At 40.7% G+C, this 23,757-nt stretch overlaps 1 protein-coding gene across 1 annotated transcript in view; it reads left to right on the top strand.

Moving 5' to 3' along the window:
• Nucleotides 1–23,757, top strand: part of xylt1 (xylosyltransferase I) — a 283,246-nt gene that overhangs the window by 129,335 nt on the left and 130,154 nt on the right. The window lies entirely within an intron of this gene.

Raw genomic sequence — 23,757 nt, 5'->3', positions numbered from 1 at the left:
AGATGTCGTACTGCATAATTCAATTTCACTTTTAAGATATCAAGAGTAGAAAGCCAGTCACTTTCAAACTTAAAAAAATACTCCAGGAGTTTTTTCTGACTGCATTTGAGATAAGAGATAGACAGTAAGACTTTGGAGCGGAATTAGGCCATCTGGCCCATTGAGTCTGCTCCGCCATTCAATCATGGCTGATCTTTTATTCTATCTCCTCCTCAACCACAGTTCCCGGCCTTCTCCCCATAACCTTTGATGCTATGTCCAACCAAGAACCTATCAATCTCTACCTTAAATACACCCAACAACCTGGCCTCCACAACTGCCTGTGGCAACAAATTCCACGAATTCACTACCTTTTGGCTAAAGAAATTTCTCTGCATCTCTATTTTGAAAGGGCGCCCCTCTATCCTGAGGCTGTGCCCCCTTGTTCTAGACTCTCCCGCCATGGGAAACATCCTTTCCACATCTACTCCATCTAGGCCTTTCAACATTCGAAAGGTTTCAATGAGATCCCTCTCATCCTTCTGAATTCCAGCGAGTACAGACCCAGAACCATCAAACGTTCCTTGTGTGATAATCCTTTTGTTTCTGGAATCATCCTTGTGAACCTCCTCTGGACCCTCTCCATTGCCACACATCTTTTCTAAGGTAAGGGGCCCAAAACTGCTCACAATACTCAGGTGAGGCCTCATTAGTGCCTTATAAAGCCTCAGCATCACATCCTTGCTCTTGTATTTTAGACCTCTTCAAATGAGTGCTAACATGGCAGTTGCCTTCCTCATCACTGATTCAACCTGCAAGTTAACCTTCAGAGTGTACTGCACAAGGACTCCCAAGTTCCTCTGCATCTCAGATTCCCGGATTTTCTCCCTGTTTAGAGAATAGTCCACACATTTATTTCTACTACTAAAGTGCATGACCATGCATTTTCCAACATTGTATTTCATTTGCTACATCTTTGCCCATTCTCCTAATCTGTCTAAGTCCTTCTGCATCCTATGTGTTTCCTCAACACTACCTGCCCCTCCACCAATCTTCATATCATCTGCAAAATTGGCAACAAAGCCATCTATTCTATCATCTAAATCATTTATATACAGCATAAAAAGAAGTGTTCCCAACACTGACTCCTGCGGAACACCACTAGGCACTGGCAGCCAACAAGAAAAGGATCCTTTTATTTCTACTCGCTGCCTCCTACCAATCAGCCAATGCTCTAACCATGTTAGTAACTTTCCTGTAATACCATGGGCTCTTAACTTAGTAAGCAGCCTCATGTGTGGCACCTTGTCAAAGGCCTTCTGAAAGTCCAAATATACGACATCCACCACATCCCCTTTATCTATCCTACCTGTAATCTCCTCAAAGAATTCCAACAGGTTCATCAGACAGGATTTTCCCTGAAGGAAGCCATGCTGATTTTGTACTATCTTGTCCTGTGTCACCAAGTAGTCCATCACCTCATCCTTAACAATTGACTCTAAAATCTTCCCAACCACTGAGGTCAGGCTAACTGGTCTATAATTTCCTTTCTGCTGCCTTCCACCTTTCTTAAAGAGTGGAGTAACATTTGCAATTTTCCAGTTCTCTGGCACTATGCCAGAGTCCAATGATTTTTGAAAGATCATTTCTAATGCCAGCAGAATCTCTAACGCTACCTCATTTAGAACCCTTGGATGCAGTTCCTCTGGTCCCCTGGCTTATGTACCTTTAGGTCTTTCGGCTTTTTGAGCACCTTCTGGCTTGTAACAGTAACTACACCTACTTCTCTTCCTTCACACACTACATCAGGCATACTGTGAGTGTCTTCCACAGTGAACACTGATGCAAAATACTCATTTAGTTCATCAGTCATCTCCTTGCCCCCATTATTATCTCTCCTGCCTTATTTTCTAACGGTCTTATGTCCACTCTCATTTCTCTTTTATTTTTAACATACTTGAAAACACTTTTACTATCCACTTTGATATTATTTGGTAGCTCGCTTTCATATTTCATCTTTCACTTCTAATGATATTTTTAGTTGCTCTCTGTAGATTTTTAAAAACTTCCCAATTCTCTATCTTCCCACTGATTTTTGCTTTGTTGTATGGCCTTTCTTTTGCTTTTACAATAGCTTTGACTTCCCTTGTCAGCCACGGTTGTGGTTTTTACCGTTTGAGTATTTCTTCATTTTTGGAATACACATGTCCTGCACCTTCCTCATTTTTCCCAGAAATGCATGCCATTGCTGCTCTGCTGACATCCCTGCTAGCAGCCCCTTCCAATTTACTTTGGCCAACTCCTCTCTCATACCACTGTAATTTCCTTTACTCCACTGAAATACTGCTACATTAGACTTTACTTTCTCCCTATCAAATTTCAAGTTGAACACAGTCATATTGTGATCACTGATTCCTAAGGGTTCTTTTACCTTAAGCTTTCTAATCACCTCCGGTTCATTACATAACACCCAAACCAATATAGCTGATCCCCTAGTAGGCTCAACAACAAACTGCTCTAAAAAGCTATCTTTTAGGCATTCAACAAACTTACTTTCTTGTGATCCATTACCAACCTGATTTTCCCCAATGGACCTGCATGTTAAAATCTCTCATGACTACCATAACATTGCCCTTGACTCCTCTTTTCTATTTCCTATTGTAACCTGTGGTCCACCTCCCAGCTAATGTTGGGAGGTCTGTATATAACTGCCATCAACGTCCTTTACCCTTGCAGTTTTTTAAAGCAACCCACAAGGATTCAACATCTTCCAACCCTCTGTCACATCTTTCTACTGATTTGATGCCATTCTTTACCAGTAGAGCCACACCCCCCCCCGCCTACCTTCCTATCCATCCAATAATAATGTGTAACCTTGGACATTCAGCTCCCAACTACAGCCATCCTTCAGCCATGCTTCAGTGATGGCCATAACATCATACCTGGCAATCTGTGATATTGCAACAAAATCATCTACCTTATTTCTTATACTATGTGCATTTAGATACAACACTTTGAGTACCTTATTTGCTATCCTTTCTGACTCTGCGTCCCCAATGATTTGATACTCAGCCTGTTAGTGGCAACTATGTCCCATCACCTGCCTGCCCTTCCTGACAATCTGCATGCCATCTTTACTTTTTTGACATCCATCCTTTCCTGAGTCCCTTCGCCCTGGTTCCCACCCCACTGCCAAGTTAGCTTAAACCCTCCCCAACAGCTCTAACAAACCTGCCTGTGAGCATACTGGTCTCCGTCGGGTTCAGGTGCAACCCGTCACTTTTAAACAGGTCATACCTCCCTCGGAAGAGATCCCAATTATCCAAGAACCTGAAGCCCTCCCCCCTGCACCAGCTTCTCAGCCATGCATTTATCTGCCAAATCATCCCGTTTCTACCCTCAATGGCGCATGGCACAGGCAGCAATCCAGAAATTACTACCCGGGAGGTCCTGTTTCTCAGCTTTCTACCTAGCTCTCTAAATTTTCTTTTCAGGACCGCATTGCTTTTTATTCCTTTGTCATTGATACCAATATGTACCAAGACATCTGGCTGCTCCCCCTCCCCCTCCAAAATGTTGTGGACGCGATCTGAGACATCCCTGACCCTGGCACCTGGGAGGCAACATACCATACATGTGTCCCGTTTATGTTCACAGAATCTCCTGTCTGTTTCCCTTACTATCGAATCCCCTATCACTACTTCTCCCTTTTTCTCTCTCTTGAGATGTTGGATGTCTCAACTTCCAGTTGAATCTGAGAAGCATAGCGCTTATACCTTGTGATATTGAAGTGTTATCCAGTTGTATTTTGGTAGCCGAATAAAATATTGGGTCTAATTGAAGTGTTTGATGGCCGAGAGGCTCCCATTTCTGCCTCTATTTAACGAGGTAGGCTGATCTGACTGTAAATTCACCTCCATGTTTCTGCCTTTGCCCAGTTAATAAGTTAAAAATATTCAAAAACTGATTCCATCATCCTTTGATGAAGAGTGCTTCAATGATTCATGAGCCTCTGAGAGAATAAATGGGTAGCCATTACTTTTAAACTGTGAGTCAGAGTTCTAGCTTTTCATACACGAAGAAACATCCACACTGTGTCTGCCCTGTCAAGACCCCTTGGGATATGATAGGCTTCAATTTTGTTTTTCTCATGCTCCTGAACCCCTACCAAACATTTTCTCAAAAGGTCTCAGGGGTCAATTACCTTCCTCTTTGCCATTTATTCGGCTTTTGTGAGAAAAGTTTATTGTAGAAAAAATGAAGTCCTTGTATTTTATTATTTTTAATTATCTCTACATTTTAATAATTTGACTTCTTAAAATTGTTCAAAAAATTTTGAAGAGTTTTTGTGTATCCCTGTCAGAGGCATTTAGAAATAATTTAAAAGCCTTTGACTGCATTGAGCTATTAAAAGCCAACAAGATGTTTGATGGGCAGGGGTTCAGTGGTACAAGGCCTAAGATCTGCTGACTTCGGAGTACCTACTCTGGAGCTGTTTAGGGTCTGCAGACTGTGGAACATTTCGTATGCAGGAAGAGTAATTGCAGAAGTTAGGCACCACAGGCAGCTAGACTGAGGAGGAGGCTGAGCCCAGAACAAACAGACTCATTAATCTTCCTATCTCAAAATGCGGTGATATCTTCTGGGATATTGTTAGACCTGTGGCAATTACTCCACCAATGGCATTAAGCTACAAAGCATGGTTGAACAAAATAATTATTAATTCTTCTCGGAAGCTTGGCCCCGTTCGTTTTAAGCACTGCTACCAGATAAGTTGAATGAGCAATTTGTTTGAGCAATGGAACAGACAAGAGTGATGTGATAAAACCTGTGTATTGAATAGAGCTTAGATTATATGTGATACCACCTGGGAGTTCAGAGGAGGTCCCAGAATGGTGCATGCTAAGAATTAATTTGAAATTTGCCCAGTTATTAATGCTTGCTTTGGCTATTCATTTCAATCTGACATGGAAAACTTGAGTAAGTAAAAGCAGCTGAGGCCTCAGTCAACATCTATCCCCTGGTCCGGCTCAGCATAGGTTGAGGTGTTCAATCAAACTGGGATTTGTTACTGGCTGCCTTACCATTGTTAGCAGAACTTCTTCGATTGGGGTGGGGGCGGGGTAGAAAAAGCACTTCTCATAATGTTCGAGTCAGCAGAAATAAAAAGCAGAACTGGCAATTAACCTTCTGAAAATAAATTCCAAATTCATTCTGTCATCAAAAAGACTCAGAAGTGAGGTGGTAATCACCCACCAGCAAACTGAGACACTCAGGAATATCAAATACTTCTTGCTCCTAAGCCCATTATGAACCACTCAGCAACTTCTGTGCTGGATCAGGAACCTTGGTGTGTATTCTGTGTAACAAATAATTCCTGATTTAACTCTGTAACAAGACTCTGCAGGTGGTAAATCTCCAACTGCTCAGGATTAATACCGCTGGATAGGTCTGTGGTGTTTCATCTTCTAGTACATTGCTGCACGTGATCTTAGTGGATTGCACTGTTCGAAGTGCTGTCTGCCGGGGTGGGGGGTGGGGGGGTTGTCACGATAGTATAGCAGCTAGCATAACGCTTTACAGTGCTACAGTGCCAGTGACCCTGGTTCGATTCCTGTCACTGTCTGTAAGGAGCTTACACATTCTCCTCGTGACTGTCCGGGTTTCCTCTAGGTGATCCGGTTTCCTCCCATAATCCAAGGGGGTACGGTTTTGTAAAATAATCGGTCACATGGGTATAATTGGGTGGTGTGGGCTCTTTAGGCCGGAAGGGCCTGTTAGCATGCTGTATCTTTAAGTTGAAGCATTAATCTAAATCCACGTTCCTCAACTCCCCATGCCTCACTCTATTCTAAAGGACCTCATGTCTGTTCTATATTTTGAGGTTATTCTTCACTTTTGGCATAGTATTCTTCACTTTTTCATGGAGCATTTTGAAATCCTTGGCCTCAATAAATTCTCACTTGATGAGGAAGGAAAGGACATCCCAATGCAGCAGCAGGATCCATGGAATCCTTCATAAATCCACTTGTTTTCGAGAGAGGTTTGGGGCAAGATAGAGACTGAAGATCAGAAGGGACCAGAAAGTCTGTGAGGAAAGGCCAGAGGTCAAGGGGGCCTTGAAAAAGATGGAGACCCGCAAAACAACACCTCAGTTTGCCTTTTGGCTGTGCCCCTGACCCCTGAGTTCCAGATAATTTCTTGGGCACTGGGCCAGTCTGATGCCATAACTGCACTGCCTTTCTCAAGGACAGAGTTTTAAAGGAGAAAAATTGTTAAAGGTGTTAAAATAAGGCTGTTGAAAATGTAGAGGTTTTGTAATCCACCTCGTAGGCTTATGGTAGTTTGGAGAACTTGGCAGGAGTTTCTCCGATGCTATATTTTACCAGCAGGGTAGAGTTCTTGGCAAAACGTTTTTTCAAAGATTTCTTTAAAATAAAGTGGCTTTTTTGCATAATTGACAAGCAATGTAGATGGTGCAATGAAAAAGCTACCCTGTACTAAAGATCTAGCTGAAAGAACAGGAATTGAAACAATCTGTTGCTGTTGAGTTGATCTGTTTCCATTTCGTGACAAGGGCACAACAATTCTCTTGTCAGCGACTGACACACTGGCACTCGGGCATCCCCACCAAAGTACTCTTGAAACCAATAGATACTTTGTGCAGCTGAGGTAATCTAATGAATTTGCAGTGATGCAAAGTGGACCATTATCTGTGTTGTCTTGCCCAAATGATTGGGGCATTGTCACCTAGTGTTATGTTTCTGGTGTTCAGTGCTGGTTGTGTCTGTACTCTCTGGTCGATGATGCTAGTGCTAATTTGTACATTTTGAGGGGGCCCAAAATATAGATTGCTCTCGGTATGATTCTGCACTGGGAAATGCGTGGACTGATGGGGGATGGAATTCTGATATGCCTGAGGCCTTTCCTCTGCCAGATTCACTACTATGGAGCTGGCTGTGTAACGTGTGTAAGAGTTGCATTGTGATCAGGCCTATGGGATTGGGACCAGTGGCGAGAGGCTCCAGTAACCCAGGCCTCCTCATCCTTCTCCAGCTGGTCTGTCAACTTTGAGAGTCAGTTTCACTGGCTCCTGCTATTTTCCACTCCTACAGGGTGGCCTTCCAGGGACTATCCTTTACCCCGGGTGTTGTTTATCAGCCAACTGGCTCTCAGCAACAGCATGTAGAAATTTGGTACCAGCTTCTACATTGTACACTAATAATGTTTAGCTCCATTTCATCACCATATCTCAATTCAATGTCATCACACTGCTCATCTGACTGAAGTACAAGCTGGATCAAGTAGTGGCAAGAGTAGGCTCAGTACTTTCTGCTCCCGCCAGATGCCTGCTTCCTGAGCCAACAGTTCCGTGTCCCCACCATGAAATTGCCTGACCCTCAACCTGCCTCTTCAGGTACATGATTGTACATGGAGTGAAGTATTCCAAACAATTCCAGCCTCTGAGATACGTGCGCTTGGTTTTGGCCTCGGACACAAACCTGTTCCACTGTTAATGGCCATATCGACAACCGCCAAGGACCTTAACATTGCAATTTTGTTCCTTCATCAAGCTCAAGCTTTTTGACCAAGCTTTCTCTAATCTACACTAAATATCTCCTTCTGAGAATCAGTGATGGACTTTCTTTCTGTGAAGAAGCTTGGAATGCAGTTAGTAACAACGCTACACTTTTCTTTTGACTTTTTCTGCTCTGTGCTCTTGCTAACTGATAACCTGTCTTCCATCCCGGTAAACCCATCATACTTCTCTTGCTGAAGGACTATCTTTAAACAATTAAGTAAAACATAGATTGAAACTCAGTCATTTCATACGCTTCTAGTCTACCAACAAGGTCTTGCATTCAGATTTGCCTAAAGTTGTGATAAGACAGAAAAAGATGCCAGATGGCACAGACTTCTGCATTATGCATTACATAGTACTGCTGTTATATAGAACTCCATATCCTCTAATTTATCATGCGTGGATTTAATATGGCAGGAAATCTGTTTTAAGTATGCAACAGTTTGACAATGCATTTAATAAATGATGCTATTCATACAAGAAAATATTCACAGTACAGATGTTTTTACTTTAGCAAAGATAGCTTTAGCACAATGCAAAGCATGTCTTAAACCAGTTGCTCGTTTGATGAAGCTCTGCATCAAGTCACAAATGCCATTAAATCATGAAAATGTCATTTTACAAATGGAAATGCATTAGAGTATTTGCATTTAAATAGGCAAAATGTTGAAAGAAATTAAACAACTGAAAGATCCAAGAAAAGGCTTAAACGGGGGCAATTATCACCTGGATTGAACATTCGAAATGTATCATTGTTAGATTTATATCTGGGTGTTTTACAATGATTTTATATCCACTGATAGTATAGATATTAATTGAGCAAGATGTAATAATTTCTATATTATTTTTAGCTTGCTTTCTATTTGGTAACATTAAATATCTTCATGTACAGTATATGTCAAGGCATTGTTTAATTTCTTATGGAGCCATTCACTTGTAACATTTAAGCCATAAGCCTTGTAGAAATCATGAATTAAATTAGGATTGTGATACAGTCATAAGAATGGAAATTTTGGTTTGGGGATGGTAGTTTTAGTGCAGATCAGGCAATTGAAGTTTAGTCTAGCTGGCAGTCATTGTCACCTAAGGCCACACTAAGCTTGTGGTGAACAAAATGGACTCACTAGTGCGTGTAATCTTAGCAATCCAGCACAGTATGTGAATTTATTGTAGATAAAGCATGCTTTATTGTTTGGTAGTGAGGGTTCCCTTCACTATTTGATTGATATAAATGTGTTATAAAAGGGAAATAAACATCTGTACTCTAATGAATAAAGCATTAACATTTCTTCTGCTTAATTCCAGGATGCAAATTATGGACTTCTGCTCTCTTTAAAAGCCAGTCACATGTTAGATCACATTTTGCACATCTGAAGTTTAGGATGAGATTCTGATGTTTTACTGATTGTAATATCACAAACACAAGAAAATCTGCAGATGTTGGAAATCCAAAGCAACACACACAAAACACATATTTCCTTCCCCACCCCACCGTACTTTTTGCTTTCCACAGGATTGCTCTCTACGGGACTCCCTTATCCACTCGCCTCTCGCCACTGATCTTCCTCCTGGTACTTAACCTTGCAAGCAGAACAAGTGCCACACCTGCTCCTACACCTGTTTCCTCACTACTGTTCAAGGCCTCAAACTGTCCTTCCAGGTGAAGTGACATTTCACCTCAGAGTGTGTTGGGGTCATCTACTGTATCTGGTGCTCCTGGTGTGGTCTCCTGTATATCGGTGAGACCCAATGTAGATTGGGACACTGCTTCACTGAGCACCTTCACTCTGTCCCCCACAAAAAGCAGGATCTCCCACTGGCCACCCATTTCAATTCTGCTTCCCATTCCTATTCGGACATGCCAGTCCATGGCCTCCTCTATCGCTGCAATGAGGCCACACTGTGGCTGAAGGAGCAAGACCTTCTATTCCATCTGGGTAGCCTCCAATCTGTTGGCACGAACATCGGTTTCTCGAACTACCGGTAATTGCAACTCCTTTGCTCCTTGACCATTCCTCAGTCCTGATTCCCTCTCTCACATTATCTCCTTACCTGCCCATCACCTCCATCTGGTGCTGTTTCCCCGTCTCTTTCTTCCATGGCCTTCTGTCTGACCTATCAGATCTTCCCATCTCTAGCCCTTTATCTCTTTAACCAATCAACTTCCCAGCTCTTTACTTCACCCCTTCCCCTCTCCCGGTTTCACCTATCACCCACAACCTTGTACTTCTTCCTCCCATCCCCCCACCTTCTTACTCTGACTACTCCTCTTCCATTCCAGTCCTGATGAAGGGTCTCAGCCCGAAACGTTGACCGTTCAGTCTTTTCTGTAGATGCTGCCTGACCTGCTGAGTTCATCCACCATTTTGTGTTAGCTGCTGATTGTGGGATCTCTTCGCTCTTTTCCCTTATCAAAACATTTGATGCTGAAAATCTTTATTTTAATAAGTCATTTGTTATGTATAATAAATGTTCTGTACTCTGTCAGTGTTTAGACTCACTGAATTCATCTTTATGTATAATATAAATATAAAATTTCATTCAGTGTAGCAATTAGAATTTGGGAATGTGAGATTAAATTTAAAAATGGAAGATATCAAAGTGTCCACGTCTGGGTTCTGATCTTTGGTAACCTATCCCACTGTGAAAAACATAATAAGTTGCAAATACGTATGTTGAATGTGAGGCCTCCTTGTTCTGCATCAACACAGCATTCCATTTTCCCTCTCTTTTCCGGGTTATTGGACTTGAGTTGGGTTCGAAAGGGCCAGATTCAGGTTTCAGCAGCAGAGCTGATCCAGGGGCTGGGGTTTGAGCCTAACTCTGGGTGTTGTCTATATAGACTTTGCATGTTGCCCCCGTCGATTTCTCCACAGTGCTCCTATCTTCTTCCTTATCCCAGCTTTATCTCAGATTGGCTTGTAAAAAGTTATTTGACTACCGTACCGTACTAGTTACTTGAGAGGCAGAAGGGTCAAAATGGACTTGATAAGCACATGTGAGTAACTAGGTTGCAGGGAGGGTATAGGGCTAATGGGATTGTTTTGTGCGAGCCAGCATGGATCCAATATACCAAGTATCACCTCGTTATGATCTTACACTTTATTGTTTACCTGGACTGCACTTTCTCTGTAGCTCCTGCAGTTTATTCTACATTGTTAATGTTCTACCTTGTTCTACTTCCATGCACCTTGTAAAGATTTGATGTGCATGAACAATATGAAAGACAAGCTTTTGACTGTATTTTGTTTCAGGTGATAATAATACACTAATACCCACACCCGTATTGTCGTAAGTAAGTGAGGTTGGTCATAGAACAATACTGCCTTTTGGGCCAATGAGTCCATGCTGACCGCAGTGCACGCCCAGCCAGTCCCATTTTCCTGCATTTGGTGTTTAATTTTCTACCTGAGCACTAAGGAGATTGATTAAGCAGGAGGCCAGCACTAGTTGGGAACACTCAACAAGACATGGTGAGGATGAAGGGATAGTAAACATTGAGTTTGGAGGGCTGATTTTACTGAAAACAGTAGTCCCTTCGTCCTACAATATTGAGCCAACTCTTTAACCTACTCCTAGTGGAATATTTTCAATACTGGATCTGTCTTGAAGAGAATTAAAGGGATATTGAACAGTTTAGCTTCTGCATGCTCATACCATGTTTTTTTTCTTTTCTGCAGGGTTAGGGTGTGCCCATCAGTAGCCAAGTGCTGTTCTTCCCCCTTTCCACTAACCCATAAAAAATGCATTAGCTAGTTTTTTTTTCACATCTCTTCAAGGTTTAGAGTACTCCTGCTGACAGTTCCAGAGGGACTAACAATCTGGATGAATTTACAATGAGTTTACAGGGCAGAATTTGATAGTTTTTATAAGTAATAACAGCCAGAAATCTACAGTTGTCAATTAACTGCAGTCAACACAGGCAATCAACACATTGCTCAGAAACATATAAAAAATCATTAAAAATTGTTACAAATTTTACACAATTAAGAATAACACATAAAAGCAATTAAAAATCAAAAATAAAAAGATTTAACTGAACAATTTAAAAACTAAATTTTTAGTAGTATTGTTCAACAGTGCAATTAAAACTGCAATTAACTCGAGATTAGCTTTTCCCCTCAATGGTTACAGAACCCAACTGCACAGCAAGTGGAGAGGGTGGTGGTTGACTGGCATCAAAATAAGCTGGTGAAACGGGAAGCCAGCTAAAAAATTAAATGTTATGCAGAGTGTGAAGTGATGCACCTTGAAAGCAGAAATGAGAAGTGCAGAAATGGACACATGGTCCAGGAACTAGGCGACCAAGGAATGTATGTGAAATCTTTGAAGCTGGCAGGAAGTTAATCAGACTGCAGCAAAAGCAAATTAAGTCCTAGCCTTAAAAACATTAGTATTGATTATGAAAACAATGCAAAGCCTTTGTAAATTATTAACTAGTTTTCAGCTGGACATACTTACTGTCTTGTTAGATCCAATACATTTTGGACAGTATGCTGAAAATTTGGAATAGATATGAAGGAGATTTCCTAGATTGGTAACCAAAGGATTGGGGTTAGTTGTAAGGGAAGACTGGGAAGCAGACTAAGTTGAGATATTTAATGGATTCAAAATGCTGAAGATTTTTGATTGAGGATTGTTGGCCAGCTAAAAACAAAAGACACATGAATAGTATAAGAACCAGCAGGAAGACGAGGAATTGTTTTACATAGTGAGATCCAGAATGTGCTGCCTTTAAGGGTGGCTGGAGTAGTTCCAATATTAACTTTGAAAAGAAAATTGAATGCATTGTTGAAAAGGAAACATTTCTAGGGCTGTGGAGAAGAAATAAAAGTTTGCACAGTCACAGTGAGCTATCTGGTCTTCTGATCCTGAGAAACAGAGTCAAGTCATAAGATTAAACCTGGACAAATGAACTTCTATCAATGTGGCGTCATTCACAGCCTTGGGGCATCCCAAAAAGCTTTGGAAGCTAATGAAATAAATTTGAACTGTACTCACATTTGCAATGCAAGGAAATACAGTTTCACAAACATCAGAGGAATAATAGTGAAGTTATTTAATTTAGTATTGTTGGGTGATAGAGACCGTAGAACACTTTGATTCGGTGACTCTTTAAATATTGGCCAACACATCAGGTCCCCAGCTGCCACATATTGCACTAAAGTGGCAACCCTGTTTATTAACAAGTCTGGTCAGCTTGACCTGACAGTAATTAATCCAATAGTGACACCTCAGTCAGTGACTTCTTGATCATGATGTGAATTTATTACTGTTTAAGTCTTTGCTTCAACCCTTAAGTGCATGTGTTGTTTGGGTTGAGCATAAAATTAAACAGTAAATGTATTGTTTTGCAAGATTAAGTATTCCCACCTTTTAGCCCATTTGCAATGCCAGGCTAATCCTGAGCATTGGCGCTGATAGTTCTGTGGCATCACAGTAAATCACCAGGGTAAAGATTCATTCTAATATATTGAGCACAAATGTCTGCTCTTTTCTCTCACAAATAATAGCCAGAATTCAGCAGAAATCTCTTAAAGATGCCTCCAGCAGGATTTAGGAAAGCAAACCTACTAAGTAGTTCACTTGTAATCTTTGCCCTGCTTTATTGTTAGATATTGCTTTGTTTAAAAATTTAAATGCATTTCAGTCAGAGATGCAAACGATAGGAAGTATAATTTCTGCTGATACTCCTATTTAAAATAAATTGCTCAGCTTTACTATCCCATCACGGGTTTACATCCAAATATTTGCATAATGCTTAGCCCATTTCAGTTTTAAAGAAGACAGTCCAGAGTTATTTCCAAGCATTTGATGTTTTTGGAGGTGCCAAGATATCTTAAATCTTTTGATCTTTGTCTGTTGACTGAGTAATCTCCTATATGCATGTGATCCAGTGAAGTTACATTGACGCTTATGAAACTTGTCAGCAGGGACTATGTTTGGATAAATATTCCAAATATCAATTGATTGAACAAAGTGAATTACATTCCCCATTTAGAGATAGCTACTAACCTTTAACACAATGTTTTGTAGCAAAGTGATTGTTTCACTGGGTTTCATGTTTCTATTAAACTGTACATCCAATACAAAAGAAAGTTTCGTATTATTCTGTACATTAAATGGTCTTGCTGCTCCCAATAAAGATTGGAAAGGCAATTACATAACAAAATCAGCAAGGATGAAGGTAAGCCTTTCTATCAGACTGGTGGTGACTGGTGAAAAAGCTTCAGTTTCTTAATCTGATTTCCTTCCTAACCAATGGAAGTAAGTATGTGTGAGAGGCTGCTGCTGTTCATTTCTATTTGAAAACTGAAACTTCACCCTTGAGAGAAATTTTTATAGCCACCCAACCATTACTGCAAATGGACAGAAAATCTAACATTGCTGCAAGAAATGTTTAGAGAGGCAATTTCTTTCATTAGCTCTTAAAATTGAAGAGTTGTTATTTGACCCTTCATCTGGCATCAAAATATCCTGGGGGATTTTCCCACAGTTCCTACTCAAGGTGCACTGAGCATTCACTTCACCAGCATCTTTAATGAATGCTGTTTAACATGAGGTTGTGGTGTTCACAGGTCGGTACTGCTGTGGGCTTGACAGCTGTCAGCTTTAATTCTCTGTTGTTTCAGAGATCACTTGGGGGCTCTTCTATTTGCCTGCCATGGGTGACCTGTAATTACTTGCCACTCCTCAGTAGCAAAACGGAACACAATGATGTGGCCTTCACTCCAACGTCCATTTTGTTGGCTGAATCAGGCTATGCAACTCAATCTGTCTTGGACTTCCATCTGATATTTTTTTTATCCTCTTTGAGAAGCATCTCCTCATAGTTTTATGATCATCTCATTGTGTCTCACTTGTCTAAGCTTAAAACTCGGTGCCTCAATATTGTCAAGTGCTTTGAAATGCACACTACTGTGGCAAAGACCTACTGCAGGTTTTCTTGGATCACTAGGGGAGCAATTTCTTATCCTTGGTTGTGCAACTTGTAAATTGTGTACCTAGGGGCCTCAAAGGCCAGAGTTTGGAACCTAGGGTAACTGTACAATTTCAGGAAGGAAAAACCCTGTCAGTAACTCTTTCAACATTTAGTCTCAAGAGGAATTATTGCTTCGAGGATTGGCTGTCAGGTGGAATTCTGAACTACTGGCGATGAGTCAGATGAGAAAAGGCATTGCATGTTTTTTGCAAAGGATCAGGCATAGTGTTAAAGGTGGTCATTTTGGTGGAAGTAGCATTGCAATTTGCCTATTGCCTCAATAGGTCAACAGCAGATGCAATCTCAATGGCTCTTCACACGCCCTCAGAACACCTGGACTACAAAAACCCCTATGTCAGGATGCTGTTCATCGACTATAGCTCAGTATTTAATATCATCATTCCCACAATCCTGATTCGAGAAGTTACAGAACCTGGGCCTCTGTACCTCCCGCTGCAATTGGACCCTCGACTTCCTAGCCAGAAAACCACAATCTGTGCGGATTGGTGATAACATTTCCTCCTTGCTGACCATCAACACTGGTGTACCTCTGGGGTGTGTGCTTAGCCCACTGCTCTACTCTCTCTATACCCATGACTGTGTGGCGAGTCATAGCTCAAATACCATCTATAAATTCGCTGATGATACAACCATTGTTGGTAGAATCTCAGATGGAGACGAGAGGGCGTACAGGAGTGAGATATACCAACTAGTGGAGTGGTGTCACAGCAACAACCTTGCGCTCAACATCAGTAAGACGAAAGAGCTGATTGTGGACTTCAGGAAGGGTAAGATGAAGGAACACATACCAATCCTCATGGAGGGATCAGAAGTGGAGAGAGTGATCAGTTTCAAGTTCCTGGGTGTCAAGATCTCTGAGGACCTAACCTGGTCCCAACACATTGATGCAGTTATAAAGAAGGCAAGACATCTCTCTTGCTGCTGTCCACTTTCTTAAAAAAGGAAGAAGATGCCTTCAATAGACTATCTAGAGACACCTGAGAAGGTTCAGTGCTGTCTTCAATGGCAGGCTGTGTAAGGGTGGCTCAAGTAATGTCTGCCTTTGAATTATGACCATGTTGGCTTCCTTTTCTAATCAAGTCCAAATGCCTGTTTTTCTCATTGAGTATGTGCTCTCCCAATATTACAGCAGCAATGTCAAACCATCATAGCATTATGTAAAGTGGCAAGGGTTCAGTTTAACCATGCTCGTGCAGAAAGGTTATTGCTTAACTTCGTTGCCTTTATACATAAACAATCTGCACTACATCTTTGAATTTCTGCGCCATTGCCTTTGCAAGTTGCAAGACTAATGGGTCCAGCATGGAGTCAAAATTATGTCAGTTGTGTGATTGAAGTCGCCTTACACTGGAACCGCAATCATGAACTCATTAAAGCATGAAAGGATCTGCTTCTCACATTTAGATGTATTAGAAATGTGCTAAACTGTCCTTTAGAAAGAAAGCACTTTATCATAGGTTAGCAAGAGGAATTTCAACCTTGGATCTGAAATTCATCTGCACACTGCTGATGTATGTGTATGAGTCCAGAATTTGTCACCACACTGAGTCTAGGCTGGTAACTCTTCAAGGGCAATATGCTGTCAATACCAGCTCATGCACGTCAGTGGCATTGCTCAGACCTGCTGGCAGACTGCTTTAATGGCTTCAGGGACTCATTGCTTAGGAGCTCCAGCTTCTAAGTGAACAAGCAGAATTTGAAAAGAAGTAATCATATCCCTTCCAGATTGTTTATCTTACCCTATTAAGCATTTGGATGTTTTCCACATTCCTGGCCTAGCTCAAGCTTTGCAGACAAATGTCCCGATGAAATTTTTGGGAAAGCCTGGGAACACCACTAAACAAAGGTAGAATGAAGGTTTACCTTCACACCCTTGGACCAGGAAAAGCAGGGCCAAATCAGAGGAAACGGGATGACACCTTGCTTTCTGGTCCCAGGTCCAAAACTTGTTTCTTCAAGAGCTGAAGTTTTTAGTGTGAATCAGAATCAGGGGTATTATTACTGGCATATGTCATGACATTTTTTTTTTTTTGCAGCAACAGAACAGTGAAATACGTAGCAGTACAATAAATTACAATAAGAAATATATATAAAAAGTAAATAATGCAAAAAGAAAGCAAAAATAATGAGGTAGTGTTGATGGGTTGGTCCATTGTCCATTCAGAAATCTGATAGTGGAGGAGAAGCAGTTGTTTCTAAAATGTTGAGTGTATGTCTTCAGGTGCCTGTACCTCCTCCTTAGTAGTAGTAATGAGAAGAGAGCATGTTCTGGCTGGTGGAGGTCATTAATGAGGGATGTTGCCTTTGTGAGGCATCGCCTTTTGAAGTTGCTGGGGAGGCTAGTGCCCATGATGGAGATGGCTGAGTTTACAACCTTCTGTAGCTTTTCCCAGTCCTGTGCAGTGGCCCTCTCCATACCAGATGGTGATGCAACTAGTTAGAATGTCAGGGAGATATAGGAACATATTCTAAGATTGTAGTGCAGCTAAAGATGCTGAGAGGCATTCAGCGTCTATTTACAATAAGAAATTCCTTGTTCCTATAGACTGAGGGGTATTGACTGGTTTGCTATGTCAATACCCCTAACTCTAATATGTTTCCATTGACTTTTGGAGAATCAAAATTGATGAAATATTGAGCAACTTAACAAAATTATCAGGGAAATCTTTATATTGGAGCCAACACTGCAAGGCAAACGGTATCATTCTGTTTTAATAAATATTCCTATAACATTTAATAAGTTTGTCTCTAGGCAAACAGAAACATAATGACATTTATTTATAATATTGTAAATAAATTCATGTTTCTTCCTTGCATGCTTATAAAATATTCTGTATTTAGAATCAATGCTGGTAATGACAATAGATTATGAAGTCAGATTTAAGTAAGCCTGCAGATCAATCTAGCTATTCTATGTTAATATTTGATGTCTATATTCAAGATGTCTATTAATAGGAAAGCCTATTCTGTTGTTATTTCTCTTGCAGAATTCTGTTACAATTCAATTTACACAATTGAGGCATTGGACAAGTGATCCCTTTCTGAGTATGAACAGTTTAATCATGCACTTCTGTGCTGCTAAGAATGGGAGGGGCTAATCTGAATCACTGAAACCATGGTTAGCCACGTGGTTATAGCATTAACAAATGGGCTGAATTTAACATTGTGGGATTAATCCTATTTCAATGATGGTCAAATGCAAATTCAGTCCTGAGCTAAAAGTTGAAATTCTATTGTCTTCCAGCCTAAATTCACCTGATTAAGTGCAGCAAAAATGAATGTGGATCTGGAGTTGGCCAAGATGTACTACAAACCTGATTGTAATCACTGCATGCTGGTCTACCCACAGTAAACTTTCACACTCTTAATTATCAAGAGGAAGCCCATCTTTGTTCAAATACATTCAAAGGAGATTTCCAAAATCTTATTTCTCTTTGAGAGAAAAATACACACAGTGGCCACTTTATTAGGTACCTCCTGTACCTAATAACATGGCCAGTGAGTATGTTTGTTTATTTATTTGTTTATTGATATACAGCATGGAATAGGCTGTTACAGCCCTTTGACCCATGTCACCCAGCAACCTTAGCCTAATTATGGGCCGAATTCCAATGATAAATTAACCTACCAACCACTGTGCTTTGGACTGAGGGAGGAAACTGGAGCACCTGGAGGAAACCCATGTGGCCATAGGGGGAATGTACTCCTTACAGACAGGGGCAGGAATATGTTCCTGGTCTTCTGCTGCTGTAGCCCGTTCACTTCAAGGTTCTCCATGTTGTGCTTTCAGAGATGCTGTTCTGCACACCACTGTTTGTAACACGTGGCTATTTGAGTTACTTTTGCCTTCCTGTCAGCTTGAACCAGTCTGGTCATTCTCCTCTGAACTCTCTGATGAACAAGGCCTTTTCACCTACAGAACTGTTGTTCACTGGATGTTTCTTGTTTTTCACACTATTCCTTTCAGACTCACTGGAGTCTGTTTTGCATGATAATCTCAAATTTCTGAGCTACTCCATCACACCGTCTGGCACGACCAGTCATTCCACGGTCAAAGTCACTTAGATCACATTTCTTCCCCATTCTGATGTTTGGTCTGAACAACAACTGAACCTCTTGACCATATCTGCTTGCTTTTATGCATTGAGTCACTGCCACATAATTGACTGATTAGACGTTTGCATTAATGAGCAGATATAGCTAATAAAGTGGATACTGAGCAGAAACATCCCCATTTCAGCCTTATGTAAATGAGTTGTAATTTTCAAAAGTGCGTCTTTAAGTCTAGATTCCCCCCAAAGCAGAAAACATCCCTTCTACATCCACCCTATCAAGATCTCTCAGGATCTTAAATATTTCCAATAAGGTTCCCTCTCACTCTTCTGATCTTTAATGCATATAAACCTAGCCTGCCCAACTTTTCAAGGTAAGACATACAAGAGATGTAGGAAAGACCTTAGGGAATGAGGACGGTAAAAAGAGGTCATGAAACAGACTTTGCAAGCAGGACTAAATTGAATCCCAAACCTTATTATGTTAGAAGCAAGAGGGCAGCCGATGAAAGAGTAGGTGCCCTTGGAGGACAAAAGAGAAATCTTTGTGTGGAGCCATGATATATGAGCTGTATTCTGAATTCTGATATCTTCTCATCACTATTCACTAGGGATAAATCTGCAGAGTTAGAGAAATGGTGCACTGATGTTTTAGAACATGTTTATATCAGGAAGGAGAAGGTGTCAGATATTGTAATATCAGTATACTACAGTAAGTAAGGGAAGAGGTTACTGGGGCGTTAATGGAGATTTTTACCAAAAAACTGGAAGATTGCTTATGTTATTCTCTTCTTCAAGTAGGATATTAGGAATAAGCCAGAAAGCTACAGGAATGTGCCTTGCACCAATGGGAAAGACATTATTGGGGGAAAAAAATTCTAAGGGCCAGGCTTTCCTTTAACTTAGAAAGACAGGGACTGATTGGGAGGAATCAATGTAGTTTTGTTCGGGGAACTCTGTCTCACAGATCTGAGTTTTTCAGATCGTATAATGGAACGAGCTGTCAGAGGATATGACAGCAGAAGATATAATAAGATTTATCTGTTACATCGATGGGAAAGGAAGTAGGCTCCATGAAGGCAAATGGGATTAGTGTAGGTAGGGCTCGCTGTAATGAGCTAGTTAGGCTAAAGGGCCTCTGTCGGTCCTGTAGAGTTGGGTCTTTCTGTGATGTAGGTGAACAAAAAACCCATTTCGTACATTTGACATTCAAATATCCTTGAAATGGCTGTCTTGCTCCTTTCAAGAACTCCCACCACGAGTAATTCTTCAGACAAACCAATTGGAGTTGTGCAACAGCATAAATAATAATTAGAGGAATTGATTGCATGACTTAAGGGAAAGTGCATTGGTAAATAGTAGCTGAAAATCATCTTCCCTAACATTTCTTTCCCCTTTTTGTGATAAATCTGCAGACAGCCTCACCCAGCCTGTAAAAAGGTAGATTTTTGAAACATTCTGCTTCTTTCTAAGGAAAAGAACAATAGGGTGCCGTGCATCCCCATTACTAAATTAATACTTAGCAGGTTCCCCACATGTTCATGGCTGCAGCATAACAAGGCACCCCCATAACAAGGCAGATCATTTCTCCCCATACATGCCCTGTTATTTCAATTAGAATTATCTAAAATATAAGTTAAAATGAGACCTCATCGGGCAGGCAATCCATACAGTGTGCTCAGAAATAAATATGAATGTCTGCTGTTTCATACAGGCACAGCTGCTAAACTTAGAGTCCAAAGATACTCGGAAGATTTTGTTTTACATTTTTGGATTTCAGTCACCAGTTGTAATGAAACAGAGCTTGGTGTCACATCAAATGGGAGATTTGTTAGGATTCGGCTCTCAAAGCCGTGACAAGCAGGGTGGGTGTTTTAATCCTTTTGACTGTATTTCGTTGATGAAAATGTCAGTTCGTAATTAAATGTCATTTTTCTGCTTGACAGGCAGTGCACAATGACAAATTAAGAAGTAGAGTTCCCATGTACAAAAAAGGCTGGCTTTTATTAACACTGGATTTTGAAATCACAGGATGCTTGTAAAATGGGGGGGAAAATCAGCCAAGGTTTCAAATCCCTTGACCTGCCTTGTAAGTCAGGTTTTGCAAAAAGGCTTTGGCAGGAAGCTCTTGTCTGCAGGATTAGAGATTTAATAATGGGGTGAGCTGTGGCGTCGCGAATACTGACAGCCCTTGACCTCCTCTTCTTTCCAGAGGGTTCCCATTGTTATAATGAGGCCACTTGTGAGTAGTATCCAGGGTCACAGAGATGGCAGGTGAGATTTACTAGTCAGAACAATCTTTGCTGGTGCTTGCTCAGTGGAGAGCTGGGTCATAACTTCTGCTTTTCCTGACGCTGTCATTTACTTATGGCTAAAGACGCAGAGGAGAACCATTAAAATTATGACCACTTGCCTTCTGACTTCCTTTCTTAATTGTAAAGACGATTGTACAGCAAGGTGCTGGCACACGGCAGCAAGGCAGTTGTGCAGTCAGATGAGTAACCCAGAGGGCTAGACAGGAGATATGAATCACACCATTGCATTTGCTGAGTTTAAATTTGGTTAATTAGTAAGCAGTAATTTAGGGGAAAAAATGCTCATTGCTGTAATGGTAATCAAAAACAACTGGATTGTTGTCAAAAGTTATGTCTCCATCTGTTTTTTGTATAAAAGGAGATTAGACATCCTTCCCCAGCTTGACCTTATGTGTGATTCTAGTCCACATCAATGTAGTTAGCTATGAACTGTTCTCTGAAATGACCAAGCAAGCCTTCTCATTGAAAAGAACTTAGCACAGACAATACTGATCTCATCCAGTGTTCCCTAGATTACAACATGATTGTGCCATATTGGATAATTCTGTTTAGGTAACTGTGCACAAAGGAAAAAGCAAGAAGGAGGTTCAAGCTAATTGTGGTTTTTGGATGGCCCGCTAGTGTATGTCAGTCTTGCTCACTTCGCTAGCACTAGAAATATACTGTAACTTCCTCTTCCTCTTCAGAGTTACCAAAGGATGCTGCTCAGTGCACTCCATCCCTGTTGTAGGCAGTAATCTTGAGATGCTGCAAATCTTCCTTGTACAGTTTCACCCAAATGCCTATCTTCCAGCTCTGAACGAGATGTTGATAATACCAGGGAGGAAGCAAGTAGGGAAGTTATAGTTCATACATTCCCCATTTCTGCTGCCTTCTGCCTGTTATTCCTTTTACATAGTGGAATAGCAGTGATAATTAACGAGCTGATCACCAAACAGGAAGATATTTTAGATTATGAAGACACATAGTCCCCTTTTATTGTCATTTAGTAATGCATACATTAAGAAATGATACATTATTTCCTCCGGTGTAATATCACAAAACACAGGACAAACCAAGACTGAAAAAACCACATAATTATACATATAGTTACAACAGTGCACAATACCATAACTTGATGAAGAAAGTCCATGAGTACAGTAAAGTTCAAAGTTTCTCAAATATCCCACATCTCACGCAGATGGAAGAGGGAAGAAAAACTCTCCCTGCCATGCCGACCACAGTCCGACTCTGAGTCATCCGAAAACTTCGAGCTGTGATCAGCTCTCCGACACCGAGTACTGAGCGGCATCCCTGCCGAAAGATTTGACCTCCTTCTCGGTCGCCAAAAGCAGGCAAGGCCGGGGATTTTGAGGCCTATCCTCCGAAAGATTCCCGACCACACAGTAACGACAGCAGCGAACGGGCGTTTCAGAAGTTTCGCTAGATGTTCCTCTGTGATTTCACACCCATTCTCCATCAAATCAGAATTGTCCACAGCCCCTACTTAACAGATACGACATCATTTTTAACCGGAAAGCTGCGCACAATAAAGTGCAAGGATAAAAGTGCAATATTTTGTAATAAAGTGACAGGTAAACACTTGGCTATAATCCCGATCCTCTCCCGATGCAAATCCAGTTGAATCCGTTTTTTTTTTACTTTCTCATGTCCAAACTTTCCCGAATCATGCAGTAATTTTGCACCCTGCTGTACAGCAAACATGTTCTGTGCACACATGCCGTGAAAACCTACACTGCAAAGTCATCTTAACTGGCAAATCAAAGGCCAATTAAATACAGTGGCAGATTGCTCGGTAATTTGTCAGTTGGTGGAAAATGCCTATTTTGTAGTCTTTGCTGTATTTCTACAGGTAATAATAGACTTTTGATTTTGTTTCAGTCAGCATGATCCAATCTTTTCTGAAGAGGTGTATAAAATTACGAGGGCTTTTGATGGAATTGATGAGGACAAATGCTTCCAGCTACAGGAAGATTTGTAACCAGAGGGCAGTGATTTAAGATAATTAACAAAAGAACCAAGGGGAGATGGGGTTGTTTTCATGCAGTGAGTTTTAATGATGTAGAATGTCCTGCCTTAAAGGATGGTGGATTCAGAACCAGTAGGAATTTTCAAAGACAAATGGAAAACAGTTTCCAAAGTGAAAACTTACAGTGCTGTGGGGAAAAGGCAAAGAAATAGAATATCTGGACAGCTCCCTCAGATAGCAAGAACCTGATCATGTCAGGTTGGAATTACTGTGTCAGAAGACGAACTGAATAATTGGTGTATTGTTAGTTTTATTATGTTGGATTTCATCCTTTAGAATGTAATTATATCTTTGGATTCAGACAGAAGGCCTTCAGGAAGCTATGGGCCAATGTCGATGAACTTCTCTGTATCAAAGCTTTAATTTCTGAAGACAGCTCATCGTCCATTGTAGTTAGAGTTTTGACTGAAATGTAATTTTTTTGGCTTTGCTGAATGTTTTAATTAAAATTACTGCCTGATAATTCACAGCAATTTCCAGTTGACCATCAAGATAGAACACATGGCAGTATCTCAAAAAGTCAACATCGAGGGCAAATTTTCATTACAATTTATCAAAGTGATATTCCTCCCAAATTGATTTAAAATGTGTAAATGTTAAGTGATAAATGAGAACTGAGAGAAAAAAAGAAATGTACTAAACAAATACAGGGAGAGTTGTTGGGAAAAAATTACCAATGAGAATCGTTTTTATACACAAAAATAACCAAATAGCAATATGTAAAAATGGGACAAATTCTCTTGAAGTCTTTTGGCCATTTGAAATATTTATTATTGAAAAGATAATGTATTATAAAG

This window comes from Mobula hypostoma, chromosome 9, assembly GCF_963921235.1.
Source record: "Mobula hypostoma chromosome 9, sMobHyp1.1, whole genome shotgun sequence".
In the NCBI taxonomy this organism is placed as follows: Eukaryota; Metazoa; Chordata; class Chondrichthyes; order Myliobatiformes; family Myliobatidae; genus Mobula; species Mobula hypostoma.
The sequence above is the reverse complement of the archived record's forward strand: the minus strand, read 5'-3'. Positions and strand labels throughout refer to the sequence as shown.